The 17,325-nt window shown below is 36.5% G+C and overlaps 1 protein-coding gene across 2 annotated transcripts in view; it reads left to right on the top strand.

The window, feature by feature from the left end:
• SelT (selenoprotein T) overlaps nt 1-5,093 on the top strand; it is an 89,792-nt gene extending 84,699 nt beyond the window's left edge. For both annotated transcript variants that reach the window (XR_016547117.1, XR_016547119.1), the window contains 2 exons: nt 2,614-2,715; nt 5,047-5,093. The gene's annotated coding sequence lies outside the window, so the exon portion shown is untranslated. The remainder of the gene's footprint in view (nt 1-2,613; nt 2,716-5,046) is intronic.
• Nucleotides 5,094-17,325: the final 12,232 nt, after the last annotated feature.

The following is a 17,325-nucleotide window of genomic DNA, read 5'->3' on the forward strand; positions in this document are numbered from 1 at the left end:
CACTTTTCTGACCATCCCGGAAGTCTATCTAGGTCACTCTGAAGAAGCTCTGCTTGGCGGTGATCATTAACTACTCTACTGATCTTTACGTCATCTGAAAGTTTAGATCTCACGCCCTCCATCCCTTCATAGATGTCATTTAAGATAATCAAAAACAACAATGGTCCCAATACTGATCCTTGAGGAACCCCACTTCTTACATTAACCGAATCTGAGGAATAACCATTTATCACAACCCTCTGCCTGGTGCCCTCAAGCCATTGTGCTATCCATCTAAGGATTTTCCTTATGATTCCAGCCTGCTCCAACTTATAAAGTAACCACTCATGTGGGACTGAGCCAAAATGCTTTGCTGAAATCCAAATAATGTCGAAATTATTCCCTAAATCCAGCTCACGAGTGACCTTCAAAATGGTTTGACAGGTCAGATTTGTTAAACATGATTTTCCCTTTACAAAACCATGCTGTGTATCCTACAGAATTTCATTTCCATCTAAGTGATCCTGAATTCCACCCTTGATCATTGCCTCCATGATTTTCCCTACTGTTGAAGTTAGACTGGCTGGTCAGTAATTTCCCGTTACACTCCTAGAACCACCTTTATGTTCCAATTTACACCAATCCAACGGAATCTCTCCTGTCCAGTGATGCTCTCATAACTAGCCTTAATGGTTCAATGCACTCACTTGCCATCTCCTTTAAGATTATAGGGTATATACCATCAACCACAGGAGCCTTACTCGCCTGTAATGATAACTTTCGCCTGTAGACGCGAAAGTTATCATTAATTACATTTTTTTTTCAACTTCACTTCCATAATATCTCATTGACACAAAGGGGTTTTTTTATGTAAATATTGATGCAAAGTAACTGTTGAGTTCATCTGCAACTTCAGCTATGTTATCTAATACTATCCCACATCCATTACATAAGGGTCCACTCCGATTTGTTCTTCTGTTCATTGCATTTAGATATGTGAAGAATTCCTTAACTGTGCTCTTTGCTCTCTTCTTTATTCCTTAACCCCACTCTTTGCTCTCTCCCAGACTCAGTAAAGATACTATAGTGAAAATTTTACTTTGCTTAATAAAACGTCTTTCTCCTTCAGAAAATGATGAATATAATTCAACCGTGGAAGACCAACACAGAACTGAACACCAGTGTTCCGCAATTTCTTTCCAAAATAAATTGCCCGACTCCAATGAGATTTTAAAAGATGAACTTGAGTCGGAAATTATTGAAATACTTTTAACTATTTTTGCTAAAAAAGCTCAAAGCCTATAAAATATGGACTGAGATTGTCTAATATTATCTCAGTACCAGAATAGAATCCGAAGGGGTGTTTTCTGCCGCTAATCAAATACTGTATGTACCAAAATCAGATCCATTTTAAATTATCATACTATTGATTGCTTATGTTTCTTAAGAGCTCACTTTATTCAGACAGGTAGTGTGGATGCTTAAACATAACTAAACTTTGCAGTAACAATATGTATTTTTTTTTTTTTTTTTTTTTAGAATAACTCTATTTTAATGATTTTTTTCAGAATATTTATTATTGCAATAAAAGTTTATTTAAAACATGAATTCAAGTAATTACAGTACTTGTTTTTTTTCTTACTTTATTGCACTTAATTGTCATCAATATTTATTGAGAAAAATGTTTATTTTTGGAATACCGGTATCTAGTTTCATAAATTTAAAATACTGAAATACAGGTATTAAGATTTTGACCGGTATTGTAAGCCCTAGTCTGCACCCTGGGCAGCTGCCTACTTGGCCTAATGATAGCACCGGCCCTGAATATTCTAAATAATTCAATGTTCCTATTTATTTTTTGAGGACAGTTAAACATTAACTGATTTCAATTAAGTTCTTTTGTGAACTTGAGCATTTACTGTTTTAAAAAATACACAAATATCTGAAAGCTTTCTATGATCTTCCAAAACCATTAAACCAAATTTATTACACCTACTTTGGTAAGTAATTTGAATAAAAGCAAAATTTAGTTTATAACAAAGGTAATAGGTAAAACAGTGCTGAATTTGTTCGATAAGGGACATATGTCCTCTATTGTGCGTGTGTGTATCCCAATATATATATATAAAAGTTCACAAGGATTTCAGGGTGGTGAATTGTATTTTAATATGAGTAATATAGTCATTTTGTAAACTTTAATTAACAACTCAGGATTATTGGGGTTTCAACAAATTCTTTGATTAAGTCAAGTTGCCTTCTAGCCTGTTTGCAGATTTGACTAATATGCTCTTTAACTCTGTATAGTAAAAGGTAACTCCTAAATCTCAAATTAGTTTGTTTCTGAAATTAAAGCAGAACCAAATTTATAATTAAATTGTGTATGTGTATGTTATGAAATGAAACAGTAGTATATTGGGATGGATTAAACCCTAGGTCACTGACTAACCAATTCTCCAATATCTATAAATATTTATTGAGTATAAACAGTCATTGAATAGATAGATTTATAAATTTGTACATCATATGCATAAGGGAAAAATGTTTATTTTGGTGATTATATTGTTTAAATAAATTGCAAATAATAATGGCACCAAAGTAGATCCTTTGAATACTCCTCTTTTGCATTTTATATAGGTAGAAGTGGATTACAGGCTCCCCCTGCTTAATTGGGGCTGTTAAAACAAAGTGCTAAGTGACTCTTCATGAAGTGGGAGAGATTTATCCATAGGATATAAAGTAAATAATTTTCTTTTTGGTATGAGCAGTGCTTCTTGGCTGATTTTAGGGCACAGTTTTACCTATATAACAATATTAAATGTATAGAAGAAATATTAAAACCTTTAAAATGCAAAAAACTTACCTTAAGCTTACAGAATCTTATATGTACTGTATTTACATTATTTACAATAACAGCTTGCAAGTCTTTTTAGAATGGCCAATTTAGTTTCCAATGACAAGTTTTACCAATAGGTTTCCACCTACTACACATCATTAGTACTAGCTGACTCACTTGATCACTTTAAAGTCATTTTTAAAAAGTTTAAACTACCTGCCTGGTACACTAAAATCAACCGTGCAAACACAAAATGCACATAAAGAATATGTAAAACCACAGTGGGCTGGAAATCAAACCAAACTCAAGGCAAACTGTATACAAAAGGCTTCAGGAAAGGAGGCTATGTGAGGCAGACTTTGCTTTGCGTTCCGCTTGTCCTCTTATGCAGGAAAGCCAATCTTTTTTTGGCACATGGAGGTTCACCCATTCACCATGGATTGCTCATGTTGGATAAATTGTGTATTATTAAAAACTATTGGTATAAATTGTGTATTATTAATATAAATTATTATTATTAAAAACAAGCAATATTCCAGAATATAAATCCTCTTCATACTGGGGTTTTAGCTTAAGTGCAATGTGAATGGTTTAAGTGTAGTGCTGGAATACTGATAAATGGAGTAATTTTGAAAGCACAGGCACTTAAGCTACTTGGTGGAAACAACACGTTTAAAGCTTCTGAAGGGTGGCTTTGGGGATGGAAGGCTCGTCGTGGGATATCTTAGGTTAGTCTTGTAGGCAAATCTGCATTGGGTGATATTACCACAGCAGAAGCATTTCCTGAATTTCTGTGTAATGAGATTCAAGATGGTGAATCACAGATTAACAGTTGTAAAATTATGACAGAACAGCACTGTACTATAACTTCTTCCTGACAAGTAACTGGATATTATAAAGGCCCCCAACAAAGTGGACATGAAAACTAACAGAATTACTGTGCACAAACAAGACTGGAAATACTAGCTAAAGCCTTTGTGCATCAGTAAAAGTTGAAGTCCCCAGCATTTTAAGTATGTCAACCTGAAATCTCTACCCGTGATCTATAAAAATAGCACCATTGCTTGGATGACGAGTGATATTTTTGCTTCATGGTGTGAGTTTGTACTATCAGTGAGATGCCACTTGCTTTCCAAAAAACTTGAAGAAAGGGCACTGTTATTGTTTGATCGCTGCCCAGCTCATTCTTCGGCTGATGTTCTGAAATTGAAAGGTGGCAAGATCAATCCTGCTTGGATTGAGGTGGTCGTGGAAGCTCCAGTTGTGCATTACCTGAGCAAGAAAGAAATCGTAGCCTCTGTGAGAAGACAATCAACAAGCAGAAGGTTAATGAGATAGGGAGTGAATTCAGAAGATAATGTGGATAACTCACGTAAGGAAAAAGCACCAGAAATTTAACAAAATGCTTGAAATCAATGAGGTGACGGAGTGGTTAGAACGGCAGAGTGATAGTCACCATCTTTGTTTATTGCACCTGACCACTATTAAGAATTGTGTAGTGAAAGAACACTCTCACCAGTTCTGGCAAAACTAAATTACGTGACTATTTCTGAATGGATGTGTAAATTATAAATCTCTAACAGCACCCTGTATCAGTAGAATGTAAAGGGAATGATAATTTCCTTTAATACTTAATCTTTTAGTCTGTATACTCATAAAACATTAGTAAATAAAGTATTTATTTACTAAGTAGTGTTTATGTTAAAAAAAAACTGGGAAAATAATGGTAAAATTTTTTTGGCTATAATGCACTTTGTTTATAACATGGGTATTAAAGTTGTTGCCTGACACCTGCATTACATTGAGTTGCACTGTATTGATGAAAAATGGTGTATAAAGGATGGCAAAAACAAAAATTTGCTAACCTGATTTTCCAAGCTTGAATGACATGTTCTTTTGTTGATGAGTTTATTTATTTAGGTTCTTTTATTTACCAGTTGAATAAAGTGGCTGCTTATTTCCTGTCTTCACTTCATCTGGGTTTTGATCTCCCTCAACTGTTCTCATAAAATACTGTTTTTTTTAATATGAATGAAAAATTTCTTTAACCTTGCAAAACAGTTATTATTTTATTTATTTATTTATTATAGTCACCAGCATAAATAATAATAATAATAATAAATAAATAAATATATATATATATATATATACAAATAAAATAAATAATAAAAAATTAAAAAAATAAAAATAAAATAAAATATATATATTAATAATAAACTCTCCTCCCCACACAGGCATTCAGGAATCAAAACCTCCTACTCCTGTTGTGCAGAGGAAAAAAGGGGGAGAAGAGAGAGAAAAAAGAGGGGGAAAGGGGAGGAAGAGAGAGGGAAAAAAATAGTTGCATGGTTGCATTGCATGGTTACTGTTTCTGCTATTTCATCAATAACACTGTAGCAGTATATCTTTTTCAGTAGCCAACAAAAATAAAGCTTCTAAATTAGCATTGCTTCAAGTACACTGTTATATCATGCGAATGAAATTTAAAATGTATTTGTTGAAGTGTTACCACATCAGTCCACACTTAAAATGTTGGCAACAAATTTTAACATGGAAAAAGGATTATTCACAAACTACTTGTATCACTGGTAAGGTTAACCTTCCATTGCTAACATGGTGTCTGATGGGAACCCCTTTTTAAAATTTTTCTTTTTAAATTTGTAAATGAAATCAAATCATTTCCTGTACCTTTGCCCATCAATATTCTCTAACTGGTTATACAGTTTTTCTGTTTTCATTTTGATATACTATGAATTATGAGACATTAAATTTTTGTGTAGCATTTAACAGATGCCAGGTGAGCAAAAGTGTCTACCTATCTGCTAGACAATTCCCATTCCCATGTGGCATTTGTGAGATGCCAGATCTTGCCATAGAGCTTTGATTTTGCTAGTTAAATGCAAACAGCTGACAAAAATTACAGATGTTTACATTACATCTGCTAGAAGCAATGTGAGCATCTGGGTTTCAGTTAGGGGTGTCAGTGACCTTGAAAATACAAAATATATATATATACAGTAAACCCCCGCTATTCGCGGGGGTTACGTTCCTGAGAAATGCCATGAGTACTGAAAACGCAAATACTGAGTTATGGCTCCTATAGTAATAAAGGGGTTCCGTTCCAAAGTATGAAATATATAAGAAAAACTAGTCTTATGTGTACCTTCATAATATGACTATGTACATAGACAGTACATAGTGAAATGCAAGCATATGGCATCGAAATGAAAATAAGAAACAATTTAATATTAAATGTAATATTTATTAGAAATTTCAAACAAATCTTTCAAACCAGAGCCTTTGCTAGCTAAAAAAACTTATCCCTCCAGTTCTATCACCAGTTTCGCTAAAGTGTTGATAAAGGATTTTGCCTTTTCATGAATGATGAGTGAACTTAACGGAATTTTATTTTGAGTTCGGTCTTCTATCCACAGATTTAAAGCTTTTTCCGTTTTTTCTAATTTAACATCACGAGTTACAGAGCAAATTTTTGAAGCAATTAGCGCGTTTTCACCGACGCTACAGTGGATTTTTTCTTCTGATTTCTTGATTGATCGTACCATTGACTCATTGATTTTATAATGTTTTGCCACTGAGAAGACACTTTTACCATTAGAAATTTGGTCTAATAACTCAATTTTATTCGCCAATGTCATCACCACCTTTGATAATTTCACATTCACATTTCCCTTGTTATTCGTAGCCATATTTTTGTACGGGTTAGAAAGAACTTGTCCAAATAAAGTCACTTTCTTCCGTTAACACACTCGAAAAAGTCTGTTTTACACTGCAAAATGGTAGATTTATCAATTTTGTAAGCATATCAATTTATAAATTGATATGCTTATATCAATTTAATCAATTTTCAATTCAATTTATAAATTTATTCAATTTTAAAAGCATATAAATTAAAAACAAACGACGAAACCTTCCATGGCAAGCACATATCACATACCGAACAAGGATTAGTGAGAAACATCCACGCTCGCGATTTTGTCACCCCTCTTCCCCCACCCACTGAGCGCTGTTTTGACCGGGAAAGGTAATTTTAGCCACACCCATGTTTTTTTATGGCGGAAAATGTTCACGGCGCTTTAAAATTCATATTTTTTTTTTTAGGTTTCATTTTATGTTAAATCAGCGACCACGAATACGCGAAACCGCAAATACAGATACCGCGAATAGCGGGGGTTTACTGTATATATTATTGGTTTTTCTCATTTATTTTCATTGAGTTTAGCAAATAATTACTAATAAATCACAATTTTAAAGTCAGTTAAAAAGCTAAAAATAATTTTTTTATAATTTAAAACAAAAAAAGGGATCACATAGATGCCACACGAATGAACTTGTTAAAATTGAGAATTAGTGATGGAAAATTAAGAAGAGTAGAAGAATGTGCATGTTAAAATGCTGTTAGTTTCACTGAAATATTATATTTTAAGTGTCTGCTATCAACAAAGTGACCAGTTTGACACTTTTTTTACGAATTGACTTTTCTCTTCCAATTCTGCCTATCTGACCATAATCATGTGTTATTTTTAATTTTGTCTTGTTGGATGCACAAAGTTATCAATTTTGGGAGTTACTTTTCAGTTTATTGAATTCAATTTATTAAATTAGTTTTTTAGAGAATCCTGCAAAAGAATGTTGTCACAACACACAAGCCCTCAGTGAGACAATTGGGACATGTCTCAGCACCAGCATTAGTGCACAGGATACTGCATAATTTGGGTTATCATGGTGGTGCAGCCATTCATAAGCCTAATCACCCCAACTAATGCCAGTTGATGCCATCTAACTTGATATAAGTACTGCTGTTCCTGGACCATACCCCAATGGAAGGCTATGCTTTGAAGTCATGTTACATGTTCTATCAGTCTGATAAGTCGTTCCTGGGTGTGGTGTATGCCTGGAGAAAGCTGTCTGCCAGATTGTATCGTCATGAAAATGAAGTTTGGTGGAGGCAGCATGATGGTTTTGGACAAAACCCAAATGCTGAAATCTATCTAAACATCCTGGACAATATTTTACCTACATTGTGGCAGGCCCATACTTGTATAAGCAGGACAATGCTGCTCACACTGTGATGGAATGGTTTGAAAACATACACATTGAAAAGTTGGACTCAGTCCAGAGTCCTGAACTCAATCCCACAGATGAATAGAGAGAATCTTTGAGATGAATTGAATCATCAGGTGTGCGAGAGGAGAGAATGCCCAAAAAACAGCTGAACTGGTTACCACTTTGAAGGCTGAATGGGGAACAAAATAGAGAACATTTACAAAATACTGGTAGAGAGTATTCCATGGAGACTAGAGGCTGTGATAAAGGCTAAAGGTTTGAGGATGTATTATTAGTTTTCCTGTAAATAAGGGTTATTTGTAGGTATACAGGTGTCCAGATATTAATGGTCAGGCAGTGTATATATTAGATTATGGTTAGGTTTGATTGAAATATATACTTTTGTCTTCTGTGAGCCAGTATTCTGCCAGTAAGTTACTAAATATAGTATTGCAAAATTTACTTTTATACCCACCAGCCATGGGGCCAATCTTTATACTTGGCTACGACTGGTATATAACAACAAGTCCCTTAATTAGCAGTAACTACAGGAGCTAGCACCATTCATATACACTGCAGGAGGAGGAGCTAACACTCATTATTGATATGCTGAATAAGGTCTTTGTACATTTTTTTGGCACTCAGCATACTTTCCTGGCTACCTTCTCTCTTAGTTCATTTCATATATTTCCCAAATAGCAACATTCATATATCATTATTAGTTTGATGGAATTAATCTGATCTATTACAATACATATCTTTACTTTCCATCATGTCTCTTGAGAGTGTTAAAACTGGTTTAACATATATCAATTTATCACATATGTATAAACAAACACACAATAAACTCCTGTTATAGCACTTTAAAATCAGTGTTATCTACCAAATTTTTTTTATATTTTTTGGAAGTGTTTATGAAGCAGTATTTTTTAAGTAAGTTGAAATCCTGCACACTTATTAATGTACTGTGCTCACTGTTTTTGGCACCTCCAACCCATCTTATTTCTACATTAAATAAGAATGAAAATTTTTTTAAAAAGGTGTTATTAAACTAAATATATTTTATTATCGTAAAGCAGATAAATGTAGCGTTAACATAATAATTCTCTCATTAATGGAATTTATTGATGTTGAACCTGCATGAAAAAGATATTGATTATTGTACCAATGAGAAAGCAGACAAGCACTGCTAAAAAGAGCTGAGGAGGGAAGGCTAATGCAACAATAAGTGGCTAGACACTGGATTGTAAATAGCAGCAGCCTTTCTACCTTCAAAGATTTAAGTTAAATAGAGAGTAAGTGTCATTTGTCACTGAATGATTTCTGTGAAGTAAACAAATTGCATCATAAATGGTTCTTAGAATTTAGTCTCTATCATCTATTTTCCAAAATCAAATATAACAGGGAAAGAGAGTTATATTTGAATTTATTCATTCTTGGAACCCAAAAAAAAAAAGTGAGGTGTTTTTAAACTGCAACATTATAGATTTTTAAAAATGCATGGTATTTCATAGTACTGACCATGGAACCAGAAGAAAAGGGCATTAAAAGTAGGCAAGCACTATAAATAGGAGTGTTATAATGGGAATTTACTGTGTACTAAAATTTTAGTACATGGAAAAATTATGCTTCTCCATATACTATTAACCTAAGCAAGTTATTGCCAAGCCCTTTTGACCTCTATATACAAATTTATCATAAACAATTATTACTACTAATCCCTTAAAATATCTTTGAATACCAGCTTCAGAATTAGATGTCTGCACAGAGCAAGGTCTAAAACTGAAACTCCATCAGCTCACAAGGTTACAGGTTGAATATTGTCATTTTCTATATGATTACCAAATGTACGATGGGCCCATTATATTTTTGAATTGTAAACATTTACGGTCGAAAAATAGAATGGGAAGTCATGCTAATAGTGCTATTTTCAAGGATATACAATACAGGATACAAAATGCAAATAAGCATTGACAATGGGGCAGCCAAACAGCTGTTTGGTCATTGAGAGAACACTGTCTCTAAATGGAATAGTTATCAGAAACCTTTCAAAGAAAGTAGTTTGTGTTTCTTAAGTTTTAACCTATACAGGAAGGTTATATAAGCTTACAAAGAAAAGATTATTACCTTAACTCCAGTATGGATAAAGTTTGTTTTCATATTGTAACTGGTTTATGTTCTCCATTGTAGTGTAGCTGGCATGCTACATTGCTATCTACCACTTGTTTGGCGAGGTCTGGATTACACCTCTTCAGTCAGCTGATATCAGGCAGAGGAAACAGGGTTCTGGTATGAGTTTTCAGGGTTTTTTTCACCCACAGAACATGCAGATAAGCCTGTGGATGCACATTTCATGTAGTCACATTATTCACCTGGTATGGGAAGGAATGAAGTGTTGGAGGATGACTAGAAAAGGAAACAGAATAATTTTTTTATACTACAGCTGTGGTTGTGTGGTAATCGTGTTAACTGATTTTATAGGCTGGGAAAGTTACCATTTTTTTAAAAAGTGCATTAGGCATCTTTCTTGCTTTTGTATTGAACCAGAAAAATAAATTTCATTGAGAAAATATGACAACATTATCAGCTATCTAAAGATAGCTATTACCAAATGTATGCTCACTTAAGTTATAAAGTTCATTAAAAAAATTAAAACGATAAAGTGCCAGTATAAGTTATTTACAGATTGACAAATTCCATTGTAACAGTGACTATTTTTCAAGAACTCACTCCAAACTTTTAAAATTAATTACTTAAAAAAAAATGAATTTAAAATTTCTATTTGGGGTGGTGGGGGGGGGAGCAAGTGCCTACTTTTGATAACTGGTAATGTTTAGTAACAGGCTTCACAACACATCAGTTTTCAATCCCATTAGTGTTGAGTTTGCTGAAATCCATTCAAAGCCTTAAACACCTTAGTCGGGTCACCTTGCAGGTAAATCTCCAGATGCTGCAGTTTGGAGAACTGAAGCCTTTCTTGGTAAGCGCACCCCTTTGTTTCCCTCACCAATATCATTGCCCTTCTCTGTACCCATTCCAGTAGTTCTACATCTTTCCTAAAATGAGGCCTGCAGACCTCGCAGTACTCAAGATATGTCCTGACCATTGCCTTATACAATGGGATAATCACCTTATCCCTGCTAGCAAAATTCCTGTATATCATTAACAAAACCCCATGAACTGTCCTGGCAGCCTGTTTGTTATTGTTTGTTATTTGGTTTTTAGGAGCATTAGCAACTAAGGCCATATTGCTCGAGGATATGCGGTGGTCATTCCCTGACCTTTCCGCATCCTCCGTATTTGGTGGTGACGGGCTCGAACCCCGGTCTAATCAAGAAGAGTGTATTACGCACTGCTGCTGCTCCTTCTCACCTGGCTACGGAGGTGCTGGCAGCCTGTGTGCACTGCTCAGAGAACATTATATCTGATGGCACAATTAACCCCCGCCAGATCTTTTCATTTTTCACTACCCCGAGATAGTATTGTTTGTTTGTTGTTTGTTATTTGGTTTTTAAGAGCATTAGCAACTAAGGCCATATTGCTCCAGGAATATGCGGTGGTCATTCCCTGACCTATCCGGATCCTCCGTATTTGGTCGTGACAGGCTCGAACCCCGGTCTAATCAAGAAGCATGTGCTATGCACTGCTGCTCCTTCCCACCTGGCTACGGAGGCGCGCCCCGAGATAGTATTCATGCAGTTGGAACTTTAATCTAGATTACTGTTCTACCCATATGTAGTACTTTGCATTTGTCAGTGGTAAACTTCAATTGCCATTTCTCAGCACATTTGCTTAATTTTTCTAGATTACTGTTGTTAACCGTCCTGCCAACCTTTGTATCATGTGAAATCTTAGACACCAATCCTGATATACCTTCATCAATAAATACTAAAACACAATGGCCCAGCACCGAACCCTATGGGACTCTACTAATAACATTTGTCCCTAAAGAGCAGTGTCCACTAGTAACCACTCTGTTTTCTCCCACTCTAACCATCCTTTTATCCATAACAGTAACTTTCCCTTATTCCACACTGCTGTAATTTGTAAAGCAGTCTTTTGTGTAAGAGTATTGAAAGCTTTCCTGACATCCAAGCATTAGCATTAGCATTAGTAGAGGCATTTGATGCAAGAAAGCAAGCTTATGCAGCATCAGCCAAAAAAAAAACACCACTTCCACTTCACCCTTCTGTTCATTCGAAATACCTGTCCAGCTTAAGCCTTAAACGTATTTAGGCTATCAACTTCCACGACAAGGGATGGAAATCTGTTCCACCAACCAACCACCCGCTGGCTAAAGGCAAATTTCCACACGTCTATCCTCAATTTGAATTTATGCCCTCTCAGGTGATTATTCTGAGCAAGAGGAAGAATCCCATCAGCATTGAGCATGCTCGAACCATACAAGGCTTTATACACCTCTATCACATCACCTTGCTGGTGCCTAGTCTCCAGACACTGTAAATTGCAAAAATTAAGCCTTTCTTCGTAAGAGCACCCCTTTGTTCCATTCACTAATCTTGTTGCCCTTCTCTGCACTCATTTCAGCAGCTCTACATCCTTCTTGAAATGAGGCCTCCAGACCTGTAAACAGTACTCTAGGTGTGGCCTGACCATTGCCTTATACAAGGGAATAATCACCTCCTTATCCCTTCTAGAAAAATTCCTATATATCATTAACAATACACAAGCTGCTACTCTTGCAGCCCGTCTGCACTGCTCAGAGAACTTCATATCTGCCTGCACAACCACCCCAGGTCCCTTTCATTCTCTACCACTGTCAGTGTAGTACCACAGAGTTGATACATTGCTCTAGGGTTGCTGTTTCCCATATGTAGTACTTTACATTTGTCAATGTTAAACTTCATTTGCCACCTCTCAGCCCATCTGCTCAACCTTTCCAGATCCTGTTGCAGCAGCATAGTGTCAGTAGTGTCCTTGACAACCCTGCCAACCTTTGTATCAACTGCAAACTTGGACATTAAGCTTGATATACCATCATCAATATCATTTATAAATACAGAAAACAATAATGGACCCAACACTGAACCCTGAGGGACTCTACTAATAACATTAGTCCATGATGAGCAGTGTCCATTGATTACCACTCTCTGTCTTCTCCCCCCTCAACAACCCCTTTATCCATAACAGCAATTTGCCTCCAATGCCACATTGCTCCAATTTGGGCAGCAGTCTTCCATGTGCAACAGTATCAAAAGTCTTTCTAAGATCCAAGTGTATAATATCAAAGTTATTCCCTGCATCCAGATCTTTTGTGACTGCATCATAGTATCCAGTCAAATTGGTCAGGCAAGACTTCCCCTTAACAAAACCATGCTGTGTCCGAGCTATAACTGAAGTCTTGTCTAGATGATCCTGCAGTGCTTCTTTAACCAGTGCCTCCATTAATTTTCCAGGAACAGAAGTTAAGCTCACAGGTCTATAATTACTTGTGTCAGCCTTTGATTCTCCTTTGTGAATTGGGGTCACATTTGCACATCTCCCAACTGTGGGTACCTCCCCTGAGTTCAAGGAAGTTCTCATAATTATGGCTAAGGGTTTGTTACTTCCTTTGCTGCCTCCTTTAATATAACTGGATAGATCCCATCCACCCCAGGTGCCTTTCTTGTGTTTATCTTCAACAATTTCTCCTCCACTTTACTCTCATTTATTAGAAAATCATCTAGCTCACTGCCAATGTTTACTTCACCTACGACATTCCCCTTCCTGAATAACTCCTCATGTGTGAATGTCGATGCAAAATATTCATTTAGTTTGTTAGCTATCTGAGCAGGATCATCAACAGTTGACCCATCGATATCAAGTGGACCAATCTGATTCATCCCCTTCCTTCTAGAGTTTACATAAGTAAAGAACTCTTTGCTGTTTTTCTTTGCATCCCTTTCCAAAGATTTCTCGTAATCTGCCTTCGCCTGACTAACTTCCTTTGTAACTTGGTTACAGATCAACTTGTATCTATCATAGGCTTCTGTGTCATGTGTTAATTTGTATGTATCCCATGCATTTTTCTTCTCTGCCATATGTCTCATTAGTTCATCTCACATCCAATTAGGGCTAAACCTTGAACAATATTTCTTATTTGTATGTAAAGCCTAGTAGCTTCCAAGGTAAGTTCTTTGAATGCTTCCCATTTTGAATTTGCGGTTGGTAACATCATCAGTTGGTCCCACTGTATAGAATTTAAATACTGTCTAAATACATCGTAATCGTCTTTACGAAAGCAATAACCCTTCCCTTTACCCCTAATTGTAGTTACCTCTTTGATAAATCCCACATCAGCACACTGTGAATAGTGGTTCATTTAACTGCGGATTTTTATACATGAAGAATCACTAATGATAATCAAATCAATAGTATTACTCCCTCTAGTTGCCTCCCGAATATGCTCATGTAGAAAACAATCATCCAATAAATCCACAAAAGCCTTGCTAGTGTGAGTTACCAGTCCCCAAATTCCAGTCAATATCTGGGAAATTAAAATCCCCCATTATAAGACTCTGATTTACTGGTCCACTCTATTTCCCTGTACAGTTTCTTATTATACTCATCAGAGTCATTAAGCCTATAGCACACTCCTACTCTCAATTTTGATCTCCCAGTGCTTATGTCACACCAAACTGACTCGACACTGCACTGTCCAGCGATGTCGACTGGCTTCATTTCCTTGGATTTTATGTGTTTCTTAACTAATAGCATAACCCCTCCCATCCTATCCTGTCTATCCTTTCTGTAGACGTACTCCTCAAATTCCAGTTCTGCATTCCTTATATCCGTGTGACACCACGTCTCTGAAATCCCAACAATATCTGCCTTTGATGTTTTGAGCAATACCTCAAATTTATTTACTAAACTCCTAGCAAGTATACATGCACCTGTTTCTATTCTTAGCTACCCTAACACAACCCATGTGTTTACTTGTACTGCAATGACTCCCAGCAGTCTCTGAAATATTCTGCATCTTGTTTTTCAGGCTTCTGCTCATTCCAATAGAAGCAGTGCAAGAATCTCTTTCACCTCTGCCAGTGGCTACTGTTAATCTATTAGTCTTTGTCTCCCCCCAAGCTAGCAGTTTTCTGACCCACTTAACACTGCATCGATAACATCAGCAAATATTCTTGCACCCATATCAAAATTATATTTTGCATCCGGTTCCTTAGTTATTCAATCATAGTATCCAATTGAGTTGGTCAAACCAGATTTAACATAGCCATACATCTTAAATCGCTTAACATAAACCCATGCTACGACTCCAAGTATAACTGCACTCCTGTCTAGATGGCCCTGCATTACTTCATTAACCAGTGATTTCAATATTTTCCGTGGAACAGAAGGTAAACTAACAGGTCTGTAGTTGTGTTACCCTTTGTGAATTAGAGATAAATTCACACATCTCCAGTCCAAAGTGACTCCCCTGAATCCAAGGATGTTCTAATAATTATGGCTAAGGGTGTTTACTTACCTCCTTTACTGCCTTCCTTAAACTAACTGGATAGATCCCAACCATCCCAGCTACTTTCTTGCATTTAACTTCAGAAATTTCTCTTACACTTTCCTCTCAGTTATCACCGCCAAATTTTTTTTTTTTTATGTAAACCCCAAACACGAGAGGTATTAGAACCTATAGTACTTAGTACCATGCTTGGGTTGGAGATTGAGAAGACGAAAGAAGATATTTGTTGACATTGGACTTGAACTTCTGTAGACTGTAATTTTTGGGAAATACATGTGAAGGAAGGTTGTTCCAGAAAACGGCAGTTGAATGAATAAACAAGGAAGATGAAAAGTTGGTTCTGAGAGTTTGAAGTTGGACAGTAAATGTATGTTGGCTTGCGGCGGCACATGTTCGGACTGTTTTGAAAGAGAGAGCAGGAATTATAGAAGCCAATTCAGAAGAACAGTGCCCATGGAAGTATCTGTAGAAGAGGCATGCAGCAGAAACTCTATGAGACGGCGAGTGGAGAGACTCTGTTAGAGATGAATCATTAATTAACCTAACTGCCCTCTTCTGAATGGAATCAAGAAGCCTGAGAGAGGTTTTGAGGGCACCACCCCAGATGTGGGAACAATATTCCATGCCTGGGCGGAATTGCGATCTATACAGAGTGAGCAGCTGTTTGCAAGAAAAGTAATGCTGAGAGCGAAAGAGAAAACCAAGTTTTTTAGATTCAGAGGAAGCAATATTTGTAATGTGCTTGTGCCAAGAGAGATTAGAAGTCAGGGTAATCCCCAAAAGAGATATATCATTTTGCCTAGAAATCGGAGTGTCACTAAAGATAAGCATAGGAACAGAACAATCCTTTTTGAGAGATATAAGACAAGACTGAGTTTTAGAATGGTTGAAATCAACTAAGTTGTCTTTGCCCCACTGGAGAATTACCTGAAGATTGGCATTTAAGGAATTGGTAGCAGATTTTCGAGAAGTTGAAGCTGATTGAGCAGGACAAGGTTTCTCAAAATGGAAAGTGGAATGTAATGTGCTATCATCGGCAAAATTATAGATAGGATTTCCAGTCAATGGAAGAAGGTCATTAATATACAAGAGGAAAAGAGTGGGAGAAAGAACTGAACCTTGGGGGACACCAGCATTAGTGGAGGAGTTAGAAGATAGAGAGCCATCTACCATCACCTTCAGTGAGCAATCAGAGAGAAAACTGGATAACCAATTACTAAAAACAGTTGGCAAACCATAAGATGGAAGCTTGTTTAGAAGACCTTTATGCCAAACACGAACGAAAGCATTTGAGATGTCAAGAGCAAATACTTGTGTTTCACCAAACCTTTCCATTGAATTAGTCCATAAATGGGTGACATAAGCCAGAATATCACCAGTGGATCGACATGACGGAATCCATACTGGCGATCGTTGATCAGATGGAAGGTTTCTAGGTAGTTTAAAAGTTGGCAGTTAATTGATTTTCTCCACTACTTTATAAAGAGTAGAAGTAATTGCAATGGGACGATAATTGGATGGGAGGGATTTGTCACCTTTTTTAGGAACTGGCTGGATATGAGCAAATTTCCAAGCAGAAGGAAAAACATCTTTGGAATAAGAAAGTGAAAAAAGGCGGCAAAGAATAGGAGTAAGTTCAGGAGCACAGGTTTAAGTGGAGAAATACCACTGGGACCTGGAGCTTTCTTAGCATCAAGATATGTCAAAATCCTCCTGACATCCTTTTGACGGAAGACCACAGGAGGCATTGAATGGAGCGTGCTGGGAATGGTAGGAGGTGTTTTACCAAGATCATTAATACATGAGTTGGAAGAAAAATGGGATACTAGCAGGTCAGCTTTATCCTTGGCTGAAGTGACAACAGAACCATCTGGTTTGGATAGAGGTGGGAGCAGAGATGGACAAAAGTTGCAGCCAATAGCTTTGGCAAGAGACCAGAATGCTCGGCTACCATTAGGGCAAGAAGCAAGTTTTCTAC

Source organism: Mastigoproctus giganteus, chromosome 1 (genome assembly GCF_048544385.1).
Source record: "Mastigoproctus giganteus isolate SK-2022 chromosome 1, ASM4854438v1, whole genome shotgun sequence".
Classification (NCBI taxonomy): Eukaryota; Metazoa; Arthropoda; class Arachnida; order Uropygi; family Thelyphonidae; genus Mastigoproctus; species Mastigoproctus giganteus.